A 13,760-nucleotide genomic window follows, 5' to 3' on the forward strand; every position below is an offset into this window, starting at 1 on the left:
AAATTCCCAGGAGTGGGATGGCTGGGTCATATGGTAGATCAATTTTCAGATCTCTGAGGAATCTCTATACTGTCTTCCATAATGGTTGTACTACTATACATCCCCACCAACAGTGTATTAGGGTACCTTTTCCCCACATCCTCGCCAACATTTATTGTTTTTGATTTTTGGATGATAGCCATTCTAACTGGGGTGGGGTGAAACCTCATTGTGTTTTTTTTTTTTATTTTTTATTTTTTTTATTTTTTATTTTTATTTATTTATTTTTTTTGACAGGCAGAGTGGACAGTGAGAGAGAGAGACAGAGAGAAAGGTCTTCCTTTGCCGTTGGTTCACCCTCCAATGGCCGCCGCGGCTGGCGCACCGCGCTGATCCGATGGCAAGAGCCAGGAGCCAGGTGCTTTTCCTGGTCTCCCATGGGGTGCAGGGCCCAAGCACCTGGGCCATCCTCCACTGCACTCCCTGGCCACAGCAGAGGGCTGGTCTGGAAGAGGGGCAACCGGGACAGAATCCGGCGCCCCAACCGGGACTAGAACCCGGTGTGCCGGCGCCGCAAGGCGGAGGATTAGCCTAGTGAGCCGCGGCGCCGGCCCTCATTGTGGTTTTTATCTGCATTTTCCTGATGGCTAGTGATCCTGAGCGTTTTTATGTGTCTGTTTGCCATTTGAATTTCATCCTTTGAAAAATTAAGTTTGTAGAACAGGGTATAAATCCCTTTCCCATAATTAGACCATAGGGGATTTTTTTTTCTGTTCTTTCTTTAACCCACATTAAATAACTAGTCTATTTTGAGTATTATACAGCTCTTAATACTTGCTCTTATTTGAGATAGAACTGTTAAGAAAAATTCTGGGATGCTGCCTCGCTCTCACTCTCGTGTCACTTTTATAGAAGACTGCCCTTACAGTGTTAATGACAGACGTGACAAGGGCTGCTCAGATGTTGTCATCTTTTTTAGTATAGTCTTCTGAGTATGTGCTGAGGTTCTACTATAACAAAAGAAAAATAATTGGCAAATTGGCATAATTCCTAATCTTTGAGGTGTAAAATAGAAAAATACTGATTTTTTCTGAGAGAATTTTTAATCATTTATTATCTCATAGTACATGCTGAAAAAACAATAATGTCTTACAGTCACTCAAAGGAAGTCAGAAATAAACTTCTACTTGAACATGCCAAGTTCAACTATTCAAATATTGAGACTATATTTGCTATTCTATCATTTTATTACAATACATTTTCTTGTCTACAAAGGGTAGAGGCTTGAAACTTGAAAAGTAATAATTTTACATCCACTCTGGAGAAAATGGAAAATATCAGGGGACTTTTAAAGGCCCATTGAAAATGAGCATTATGGGTGCTGGCACTGTGGTGCAGTGGGTTAAAGCTGCCACCTACAGCGCTGGCATCCCATCTGGGCACCTATTCGGGTCCTGGCTGCTCTGCTTTCAGTCCAGCTCTCTGTTATGGCCTGGGAAAGCAGTGGAAGATGGTCCAAGTCTTTGGGCCCATGTACCCACGTGGGAGACCCATTAAAGCTCCTGGCTCTTGGCTCCTGGCTTTGGATCAGCTCAGCTCTAGCCATTGAAATCATTTAGGGAATGAACCAGCAGACAGAAAAACTCTCTTTCTCTCTCTCTCTCTTTCTCTGGCTCTACCTCTCCGGCTCTACCTCTCTCTCTGTAACTCCTTCAAATAAATAAATCTTTTTTTTTTAAAGAAAGAAAATGAATATTATGAAAAAAAGTATACCCATGTATGGATTTCGAAATTTGTTACACTAAAATAAACTTATCTTTCAATTTCATATTCCAAGAACTTTTTCAAAAAAATTTATTTATTTGAAAGGCAGAGAGTTACAGAGAGAGGGAGAGATAGAGAGATTTTCATCTGCTGGTTCACTTCCCAAATGGCCACAACGACCAAGACTAGGCCCGGCTGAAGCCAGGAGCCAGGAGCTTCATCTGGGTCTCCCACATGGGTGCAGGGGCCCAAGCACTTGAGTCATCTACTGCTTTCCCAGATGCATTAGCAGGGAGCTGGATCAGAAGTGGAGCAGCCTGAACTCAAACAGGTTTCCATAAGTGATGACAGTATCATAGGTGGCAGCTTAGCCCACCACGCCGCAGCACAGGCCCTTCCATGAAGTTTTCTTTTCTTTTTTTTTTTTTTTAAAGATTTATTTATTTATTTAAAAGACAGAGTTATAGAGAGGCAGAGGCAGAAGAAGAGAAAGAGAAGTCTTCCATCGCAGGTTCATTCCCCAAATGACCGCAATGGCCAGAGTTTTGCAAGTCTGAAGCCAGGAACCAGGAGCTTCTTCCTGGTCTCCCATGCAGGTTCAGGGGTCCAAGGATTGAGCCATAGCAGAAAGCTGGGTCAGAAGTGGAGCAACCGGGTCTCAAATGTATCCACATGGTTTGCAGCACTGCAGGCAGGAACTTTACCTGCTATGCCAGGTAAAGGATACTTTATAAAGTATCCTTTATGTGTTTCTCTTCACCCGGATGAAAAAGTAAATTCATTGATAATCACTTATTTTGTAAGATTCCTTTATTTATCTTGTAATTTATAAATAAGAAATCTCTCAGTAAAAGGTGGAGAATGTCAGAACTCTTTCAATATCAAAGGATCACAAGGCATGTAATTTCACAACATGGGTTAGAGAAAGAAATGTGATAATGGGCCATCGGCCTTAATCTGCTGTTCAACAGCTTTTGTAATGCTGTGGTGAAGTCAGCATCAGCAACTGGGATAATATTCCTTAGAGATGTTAAGTAAGATGTGGAATCTTAGCATGTTCGATAGGAACCAGTTTAAGCACCATAAAAGTGTATTCTCTTACTGCTGCATATCTGCTTAAATAGGTCCCTTACATGTGTCCTCTTCACCAGTTCCCATTTCTAACTAAATCATACCCATAAGTTAAATCCCAGGGTAAATATCACCCTTAGTGCCTTCTGTTCTTATATTCTTTTATTGTACTTCTATTGTTAAGCTTTTCTCTCCACCTTTGCAGTTATTTGTTTTTAAACTTCATTAGATTTTTGAGACATTGGATGAGATACCTGCTTACTCACCATTTTATACCCATAATGTCTAGCACATGTATTGAACATACTAGTTATTTAGACATAAGACTGACTGCAGCAGCTTTATGCCTCCTTGAGGCACATGGAGAAAGTGGTGGGGGAAGGGAGAGGAGCAGGAAGCAAAGACTCTGATGATGAGGCTTCCATCTCTTTAGAGAATTTCTCTTTTTCTCTTGGGAGATTCCAGTAGTAAATGTCACCATGAGTACACTCCCTACAGAGAGAATCCTTGGCTTTCTGTGCTTTGCCTTTATTGGGCAATGATGAGAAAGTTAAGGTGATTCTCCCTGTATAGCCAGCTGCATTGCCTCTTAGCATATCTCTGATTTTTGTTAACTATGGAGACAGAGAGGTCAGATCTAGGGGTGGTCCCTACCCTAGAATTATACAAACTCTGCTGTAATTTTTCTAGAATTTTGGTCCAATTTGCACTTTCTTTTGGCTCCAACTTGTGCAAAAAGTTATTGGTATGCTCTTGTATATCTCATTGGAGAATTTATTGTAGTCTGGAGTCAAATTCCCAGCTTCTAATAGAGTGTCCCTCTATCCTGCTTTGTGCCTAGTGAATGTATTGCACTGAGAGGCTTACTAGAGAGGGAACTAATCTAGGACATGTCTGATGTCTTAGACCTGTTCCATCACAGCGTATTTTTATCCTGCTATCTATAAATCTCTTTCACCATGTCCATTTTGGAACAATTTACCTAAGGCAGAATTTACTGTTGCCAGATAATTATCCTATTGGGCATTCAGAATCCATGTAAATTAATATGTTAAAATATGAAAAATCTTTTTGCTATTGATACAAATATGCTACTATCCATATCTCCATGAACAATCTCATCTCTATTATAAGGCTGTTATCATCTACTTTGTTTCCTTCAACAAAAGTCAATTTTCTAGCTGTGTTGAACTCTTCAATTTTTTCAACATTCCTTTTTATGCTCTAACTCACCTCCATATCTTTGTATGTATTGTTTCTTCTGTCTAAAATAGGCTTCACTAGCTTCTTGTGTTGATGAACTCTACTTGTCTTTCAATATTCATCTCTGCCATACATAGTGTAGGAAGATAACTTTTCCATGCTGCAGCCCCTATCTGTCTACCAGTAACCTCCTATATCCACATAGATACATGCGTATGCAAACATTACTGTCACAAAATGTGTTGATGTTATCATTCCCTACCATCTACTATAAGGTGACTTCTTTTTAGATGTAGCTTCCATTACTATGTTCCTATGTATTTCAAAGTACATAGGATTAAAAAAATCCATTTAGTGTTTGTTTAATGAATAAATATTTAGACAAGAGAGAAATCATTGTGAGTTGGAGTGAGTAGACCAGGCTCCCCAGGAAAGCTGGTTTTGAAAGATAAGTAGTATCACAGATCAGCATTTGGGGAAGAGGAGTGCATACAAAGGCATGGGAGTAGGATTGGGTAAGAAACATGGACAGGCAAATGACGTCCATCAATGGCAGGCAGGGAGTGGCAGAAGACTAAACTGACCCAGAGCATTCTAGGAAACCTGACAGCTCAGCTGAAGAATTTAGACTGGAATCAATAGGTAATATAAGTTCATAGTTTGAAGGTTTGAATTATCTGGCAGAGAAATAAATGGGTTAGAGAAAAACCTAGAATTATGAGTGACAATAGTTGCATTGTATGAACAGGAGAAAATGGAAGAGAAGGAGAAAAAAGATAAGTGTAGTGTGGCATTGCTATTTGGAAAATAATATAAAAATATTAATACTTAGTGTAGAAAGACTTTGTAAAATATTTGAATTGGTCCTGTTTTCCCTGAAATTAATTATCCATTTTAGCTTCCTTTTTGTTTTTTGCTTCCTGAGACCTGTGCCAATTCTTCTGTAACTGCTCATTCATGTGATAACTTGTTTGTTTATAACATGATTCCACCACATTCTTAGTGATAATTTTTGCAAGATTTCTATCTTTAAAAATATTAGACTGAAAACACAGAGAAATACATGTCTTCCTTAATATGGTGCTCAGTTAATTGAAAAGTACCTGCTTTAAGCATAATGTACAACTTAGTATGTTTTTTAAACTGGTATTATTTTTGAGATAACATATTTGTAATTTTTGTTATAGCAAAAGGCTCAATGTTCCACTTAATGAAAAGCTCAACAAATAAAAAATAAAAAGACTATAGTTCAGCAGGAAAATAGGCAGGAGCTATAAATAATAACCAATCAAAAATGTTCAAACTTGTCCATAGAAAGTAAATTATAAAAGATAACAATTTTATAGTAATTGAAAATTATCTGAAATTTGAATACAAAGTAAAATTACTTGTGATTTTTGGCTTTTCATTTGCTATTTATATTTTACTGAGCAACTCCTATTTGAAAATTCAATAATTTCTTCTTAATTTAAGAGAAGTATTATTTTAAGAATCATTAGTCAATTTTTGTATATACATATATGAACATGAATGCACATATTTGAGTGTAGACATGTACATGCATACACACATTTAAGAATACACATGCATATCAATAACAGCTCGATGGCCTCTAGCCATGACTGAAGAACTTTTCCAAGACTTGACTCAGTGTAAGACTCACAAAGATAAGAATGTTGTGATGGCTGCTAGAACTTTGATTTAGCTCTTCCAGTTACTGAATCTGTAGATTTTGCAAAAGAAATTCTGGGGTAAGCCTACAGAGGCCTCTACAGAGGCTGGAGTATAGGAATATGGAAAATTTGATGCTAAAGATTATATTCGATGAGCAGAAGTTTTGGAAGTTGAGAAAGAAGACAATGCTGAAAATGATGAAGACAGGTGGGAAAGTGCCAGTCTTGATGAGTATAAGGAGGATGCTGGTGGGTTGATGTGCATCACTCTTCTGAAGAAGAACAGCAAGAACTCTCCCAGAAGATGAACAGCATACCCAAGGAAGAGTGGAAAGCCAAAACTACCACCATCAGCACCAGTCAAGTTTTGACTCAGTAAGATTTCCAGAAAATCTGCATTGCCCAAATGAGGAAGGAACTGGACACTGCCTCTGGGAAAGCCAACAAGAGGAAATATAGTGAGATAGATAGTGATGAGGAATGTAGGGGCAAGTTACTTTCCCTTTGGGATCGTGAACGCCTCCATAAAAAGCCCAAGTCTGATGAGGAGACAAGACTGGTAACTGCAATGGTTGGGAAAACAGACAAAAAGGAATCTGTGAGGAAGAAAACCAAAATGAATCCATTTGCTAGTGCCACAAATAAAAAGAAGAAAAAGCAGAAAAACTTTATGATGATCCAGTATAGCCAGAATTTTTGCAGGCATTCCTTCCAAAAACAAAAACAAGCATTCCAAAAAACAAGCATTCCTTCCAAAAAAAGCAGTGGTGCTATGAAATGCACTTTTGAAAAAGAGAAAAAGAATGAAGTAACTTCCCAGCAAGTTTTCCAATCCAAAGAGAATGCTAAGTTTGCTAAGTATATATCATTGCTCTGAGTATTAGTAGAGCAAGAATGTTGGTTCACATTTAAAAGTCCAGAAGTGTTATATTGTAGAAATTGCAGTAAAGTTTGGGACATGCTCAAGCCCCAAATGGTAGAGTTAGAAACATACCGGGGGACTCCAATTTAATCCCATCCAGGTGGCATGTACCAATGCCATCTCACCAGTCCAAGTGATCAATTTCAGTTCACAATTGATCATAATGAAAGGACTGAGAGTCAAAGGAAGCACATAAACAAGTCTAGTACCTGCTAATACTAACTGATAGAATAAATAAAGGGGAGAGTGATCCAACATGGGAAGCGAGATACTCAGCAGACTCATAGAATGGTGGATGTCCTAAACAGCACTCTGGCCTCAGAATCAGCCCTAAAAGGCATTCGGATCTGGCCGAAAAGCCCATGAGAGTATTTCAGGCATGGAAAGCCAAGACACTCTGGCAAAAAAAAAAAAAAAAAAAAAAACAAACAAAAAAAACAAAAAAAAACAAAAAAAAAAACACCCTAAATGAAAGATCTCTGTGAGTGAGATCCCAGTGGAAAGAACAGGTCTTCAAAGAAGGAGGTACCTTTCTCTGAAGGGAGGAGAGAACCTCCACTTTGAATATGACCTTGTCTAAACAAGATAAGAGTCGGCTTCCATAGCCTTGTAAACTCAAGACTGGTGCATAGGGAGATTACTGATGCCATAAACAGGAGTGTCAATTTGTAAGGTCAACAACAGGAGTCACTGTGCACTTACTCCTCATGTAGGATCTCTGTCCTCAATGTGCTGTACATTGATACTTAATGCTATAATGAGTACTCAAACAGTATATTTCGCTTTGTGTTTCTATGGGGGTGCAAACTGTTGAAATCTTTACTTAATGTATACTAAACTGATCTTCTGTTAAAAAAAAAAAAAAAAAAAAAGAAGAAGAAATTATCAATTCCCAACTTGACTCTCACTGGGATTAAACATGACAATAGGTCTGATCTGATTTCATCAGCATTTTTTTTTTTTTAAGATTTCATCAGCATTTAAAAAATCATCTATTATTTTTCACTTTATGTTTGTGTGGGAGCAAACTGTTGAAATCTTTACTTAATGTATGCTAAACTGATCTTCAGTATATAAAGAGAATCGAAAATGAATCCTCATGTGAATGGAAGGGGAGAGGGAGTGGGAGAGGGGAGGGATGCGGGTGGGAGAGACGATATGGGGGGAAGCCATTGTAATTCATAAGCCGTACTTTGGAAATTTATATTCATTAAATAAAAGTTAAAAAAAAATAAAAAAATAAAAAAAAGAAATTGCAGTAAAGTTGGTAGTAGTTTATTGCTTTTATTTTGGAGATGGATAATGGTGACAATGTTTGAAATGTAAACAGTAGTGGTATTGTAAAACCATTTTCAGGTAGCATTCATACAAAATAAAAATTGTTGGGAGACTACTACTTGTCATTGTACATGAAAAAATGAATGAGCCATAACCCCTTCACCCAAGGCAGTTGGGTGGAACAGGTGTGCTTCCAATGCAATGTAAATAATTCCTTTGTAGAGATGGGTCCCTATGTACATGGGATCCTTGAGGCCTTGCAGGCTACCTCTGTGGGGATAGGAGTTATATATTCTCTTAAAACAAAACAGGACAATGTTGTAAGAGTAATTTCTAAATAGGCTTACCTGCTGAAAGCAGATTCCTGCTGAATAGATTTGGAGTAGACAATGTAGCTCTTTTAGTCAGTCCAAGAGATTTTTTTTTTGAATGTTATGTAATGGTTTTTTGGTTAAGACCTCTCTTTGGGGCCAGCACTGTGGTGTTGCGGGTAAAGCTTCCTCCTATAGTGCCAAAATCCCATATGGGCACTGGTTCGAAACCTGGCTGCTCCACTTCAGACCCAGCTGTCTACTATAGCCTGGGAAAGCAGTAGAAGATGGCCCAAGTTTGAGCTTCTGCACCGGCCTGGGAGACAGAAGAAGCTCCTAGCTCCTGGCTTCAGATTGGCATCTCCCCAGCCATTGTAGCCAATTAGGGAGTGAACCAGCAGATAGAAGACCTCTTTCTTTCTCTGCCTCTCTCTCTGTGTGTAACTCTGACTTTCAAATAAAAGAAGTAAATCTTTTTTTTTAAAGGCCTCTGTTTTAAATTGCCTTAAATATAAATAATAGTGTGTAGTTCATCCTTAGTTCAGTACTTGAGCTGTCTACTCTTCATCTTAGCTTCCTCAGCCTCCCTTCATCCCCTCATATTTTCAACCTACTGTTTGCCTTGACTAAGTAGAAGGTTCTAGAGCCAGATTGGTGTTCCCTTGTGTGTGGAGAGATGTGTGTTCTCTCTTCCCCAGGTACACTTGAGCTGATTCCAGGGGCCAGTTGCTTTGCTTGCAAGCTGTTGCATTTGGTAATAGTCTGGTGCCTTTTGCTGCACATTTCTTAGTCTTGTGATAGATGAGCACATGCTACTCAAAATTAGAATAAAAGGCAAATTTCTGCTCTCTCAGAAAGCAGCTCCTCGTGTTTACTTTTCTAGTTCCCTTTCCAGTTCCTTTGTTCACTTTCTGGGTCCAACTTCAGTTTTATTTAAGTGAAATTTTGTGACCTTACCCCATCACGGCTGGGGGATTACGAGCTGTCAGACACAGCTCCCACAGAGTTTAGTGCCTCACAGGAAATGCCCAATTCAGTTGGTACATTTCAGGCCTGAGACTGTTCTCTTTATTTTTGAATTTTTGAACTGAGTGTCTTCTTGTGTGTCTGGGTTTCAAAAGCGAGTAGATTTAAATGGCATAGCAGCCAAGGTCTGCTGCTTTGCTGTGTGAATGTGGCTGGGCCTGGGAGTTTGGACCTTGCCTTGGATTTCCCTCATTGCCAAGAGGCCAAAGTCCTTTCTGTGTTTGGTTCCATTCTCTTCTTAACTAGCCTGACGTTTAAATTCAAGATGGGAAGTTACCTAGTTTTAAAAGGCTTGTACTTAACCTTTATTTCCTTTATAGCTTATTTCATCCAATTCCTTGTTATTTTATAAATCTTTGCTTCAGAATATTTCCTATTTATTGTTAATTTGAAGAAGTCAGCAGTGTCTGAACTTGAGCTTTTCGGTCTGAAATTTCTGTTCACATGGGAATGGCTCTATTTCATGTTTGAACTCATATTGTCCGAGTTCATTATACATAAAAGTGATGCATCAATTCAGAATGAAGGAAATAGATTTCCATAATGACTTTATAATGTTAAGCAGTTTATGAAGCTAGCAAAAGGCATAATCATACACAAAAGAAGTATATTAGGTGATAGATATATTAACTCTTTTGATTTAGTCATTTCACAGTATATGCATAAAACATAAAATTATATGTTATAAATGGAATTTTGTCAGTTTAAAAAAAAAGGCACAGCCTGGGGCAGAGGAGACCCTTAGGAAGGTGCAGCACAGCTGGCAAGATGGTGCAGTGCCTGTCTGCTCCCTGTGTGACACTTGAGATGAACAGGGGAAGTAGGAGATGATTCCTGAAGCCTAAAAGAAAAAGTTAAGGGTTAAAAGTTGGCATAGTTTTGGTATAATTTTTTGAAAGATTATGGTTATATAAATTTTTTGTTGTTTCATGTTGTAATTCTTTGAAAACTTATCATCTAAACTGAATATTCCATGCCAGATCTGTTTGTACCAAATTGTTGTCACAATGTTCTGTTTTAAAGCTGTTTTGGAAAGCACGTTGCAACTGTAATATGTAAAAACTGATGTTTTATCATGTGGACATTAAAATGTTTATATTGGAAAATGCTCATTATAAATTAATATACGAATATTTACAGTATAATCCAATTATACATGTAAGAAAGTAGGAAATAAAGCACTAGAGGAATTGTGCCATATATTAAACAGTTTTCTTAGGCACTAGAATCATACATGCATTTCTTCTTTTGACATTACTTTCTGAATCTTTCATAGTTATAGATGTTTTTACTCATGCCGTATTTAAAAAACAGGATAATTTTATTTCGAAGTAAAAAAAAGTGTATCAAGACTCAATAAAAGAAAAAGAAAGAAGCATTATGACTAAATTAGTGTTAATTCATGGGCAGGAAAATAGCTAGTCTTTCATCTATGTCTTTTGAGCCATCTATTCCCTTGAGAAAGCAAGTTTTGTTCAGACATAAAAGACAAATTATTAAAATGCAATTCAGAAGTGATTAAAAACGAAGTGCAGTAGCCAACTCACAGCACCTTCTTTGTAAGCTCAGGGACTTTGGGGCAGCATTTATTTTTGTGCATGTGATACCCATCCCATGTGCAAATTATTGCTGAAATGACCATAATCTGTCTTCTATAAGAGCTCTTTGCCCAAAAGCAGATATGATGATACTTCCATAATTTGATAAATTCAAAGTTTTGTATGTTAATCTTAATATTAAAGAATTTATATTTGTAAAAAACTCTTGCCTTGAGACCAATATTATGGCATAGCAAGTAAAGCTGCCACCTACAATGTTGACATTCCAGATGTATGCTGGTTAGTGTCTCCACTGCTCCGAGATTTATGAAAAATTTTAGCATTTCATAATGGTTAATAAATATTTGTTGAACTTCAAATTTATTTTTTAAAAGTCTAAATTTTAATATTTTTCATAGCAGGATATTTTACTTTATATACATAGCAAGTGCATATAAAATACATAAATATATTGAATTAATAAAATCAAAATTTCACAGTGATTGCTATATATAGGAAATACGTATATATTTTTCCCAGACTTTGTTCTTTTCTCTGAATGTCCCTTTTCTTTATTTTTCTTTTTTTGTTTGTATTTATTTATTTATTTATTTAATTTTTGTAATTTGACAAGCAGAGTTAGACAGTGAGAGAGAGAGAGACAGAGAGGCCATTGGTTCACTCCCCAAATGGCCACTATGGCCAGTGCACTGCATTCATCTGAAGGCAGGAGCCAGGTGCTTCCTCCTGGTCTCCCATGCGAGTGCAGGGGCTCAAGCATTTGGGCCATCCTCCACTGCCTTCCCGGGCCACAGCAGAGAGCTGGATTGGAAGAGGAGCAACCGGGACTAGAACCTGGCAGCCATATGGGATGTCAGTGCCGCAGGATTAACCAAGTGAGCCACGGCGCCTGCCCCTTCATTTATTTATTTTTTTAAAGAATGTTATTTGTGCAAGTAAGAATCTGATACCAATTAAATGATAGCAGCTTTGCCAATAAACAGAAATAGGCTCTTCTATGGCTAGGAAGAATGTCCCTTTTATTTAAAATGAATCCTGCTCTTATTACATTAATACCATATCTCCTTTGATTATATTTATTAAAAAATTCTGAATTTACTCTGTTTCCTGCATTATGATGTATATTTTCTCTAGATTATCTTTTATGTTTGATTTTTTTCGCAATTAGTAATACATTTAAATTTAGATTGAAAAGGAAATTCTAAAAATGATACCAGACTTTATTGTATTGTTAAGTGGCCCATTAAATTAAAACAACCCCAAATGTTGACATTTGAATTCATTTCTGGGAACTCTCGGAAGATGCAGTCTTCTGAATGATATAAGCCCAACTACCAGTTCACTGAAGAGATCAGCAAGGAAGACTTTGCAATAAAACTCATGTAATTCCATTTGGTGCATCACTTTGGCCTTGTGTCTGCTTTCTCTGAGACCAGAGTTGTTTGCCATAATTTTTTTGTGAATGATCTGTTAAAAAAAAATAAAAAAAAATATTTATTTATTTCAAAGAGTTACAAAGAGGGAGAAACACATGCAAGACGGAGAGACTTCCATGCAAGACGGCCTCAATGGCCAGCACCGGGCCAGGTGGAAGCCAGGAGCCAAGAGCTTCATCCTGGTCTCTCACGTGGATGATTGGGGCCCAAGCACTTGGACCACCTTCTACTGCTTTTCCCAGGCCATTAGCAGAGAAATGGATCAGAAGTGGAACAGCTGATACACAAACCAGTACCCATGGCTTTACCTGCTAAGTCACAATGCCAGCCCCCTAGTCTGTTCGTATAGATAAATGAATTGATACAGAGATGCGGAGCTTTATCCATATATAGGTTTTCAAAATCTGTTTTCAGCTTTATTTCTCATTCTCATCTGAACTCACTGCACCTTCAGTTCACAAGGTTTTACCGAGTTCTGCAGGACAGGTTGCTCCTTGGCCTCTTAAACTTCAGTTTGTTTTTAACCACATATGTTAACAGATGTGGGTTTTTTTTGTTTGTTTTTGTTTTTTTTTAGTATTTATTTTATTTATTTGAAAAGCAGAGTTACAGAGAGAAAAGAGAGCAGAGAGTTCTTCCAGCCTCTGGTTCAATCCCCAAATTGCTTCAATGGCCAAGGCTGGGCCAGGCTGAAGCCAGGAGCTTAAACTCCATCCTGTTTTCTCATGGAGGTGGCAGGGGCTTGAAGACTCAGGCCAGCATTTGCTGCTTTCCTAGGCACGTTAGCAGGGACTTCTATTGGAAATGGAGCAACTGAGACTCAGAATGAGTGCTCATATGAGATGCTGGTGTCATAGGCAGCAGCTTAACCTGCTGCACCACAACTCTGGTCTCAAAATTCAGTTTTCTTAATTCTTTTCTGCCAGTTACTAATTTACCACCTGATTTCCTGAGCCAAAAATGTTTTCTTTTCATCTGTTGTATTCTTTTCATCTTCTTTCTTTGTGTGTGTTTATAAATTATTTTATTCTTACTTCAGTGAGTTGTGTTGAGGGATTTGAGTTACAGTGAATGTACATCACAATCTTAGGATGTTCTCTGAGAGTTTACATAAATTTTGAAAACCTTTTCTTTTATGTTGATCTTAACACCTAAATGTAATAGTAATTTTGATAAAATAGTAATGATTATCACATTAACAAGTTATTTTCTGCTTTTACTTCTACTTTTAGCATCACCATTGTTTATTAGATTCTGGTTCTTTTCAGTCTCCATTTTAAATCCTTTATGTATATTGAATTTTTCATCTTTCATAGCAGCCCTATGTGGAAGGAAAGAGTCCTGGAGGTTAAGTAATTTGAAAAGGGAATAGGTCTAGCAAAGGTGTGACTACAGATCTGCTGGCCATGAATTTTTTAACCTCTATGAAAACGCCTCTGATAGTTAAGCAACTGAAGCTTTGAAGAAAATGCATTTCAATGAGAATTGCTTGATTGTCCTTTTAATTTTGGGATCCTACTTTACAATGAATCATATTT

At 37.6% G+C, this 13,760-nt stretch overlaps 1 protein-coding gene and 1 non-coding gene across 2 annotated transcripts in view; one reads left to right on the forward strand and one right to left on the reverse strand.

Moving 5' to 3' along the window:
* Positions 1-13,760, forward strand: part of SPATA17 (spermatogenesis associated 17) — a 293,216-nt gene that overhangs the window by 210,355 nt on the left and 69,101 nt on the right. The gene's annotated exons all lie outside the window — the stretch shown is intronic.
* On the reverse strand, positions 11,705-11,840 carry LOC127483626 (small nucleolar RNA SNORA24). The gene has a single exon (XR_007910064.2). It is a non-coding gene; the product is annotated as a small nucleolar RNA SNORA24 (small nucleolar RNA).

Source organism: Oryctolagus cuniculus, chromosome 13 (genome assembly GCF_964237555.1).
Source record: "Oryctolagus cuniculus chromosome 13, mOryCun1.1, whole genome shotgun sequence".
NCBI lineage: Eukaryota > Metazoa > Chordata > Mammalia > Lagomorpha > Leporidae > Oryctolagus > Oryctolagus cuniculus.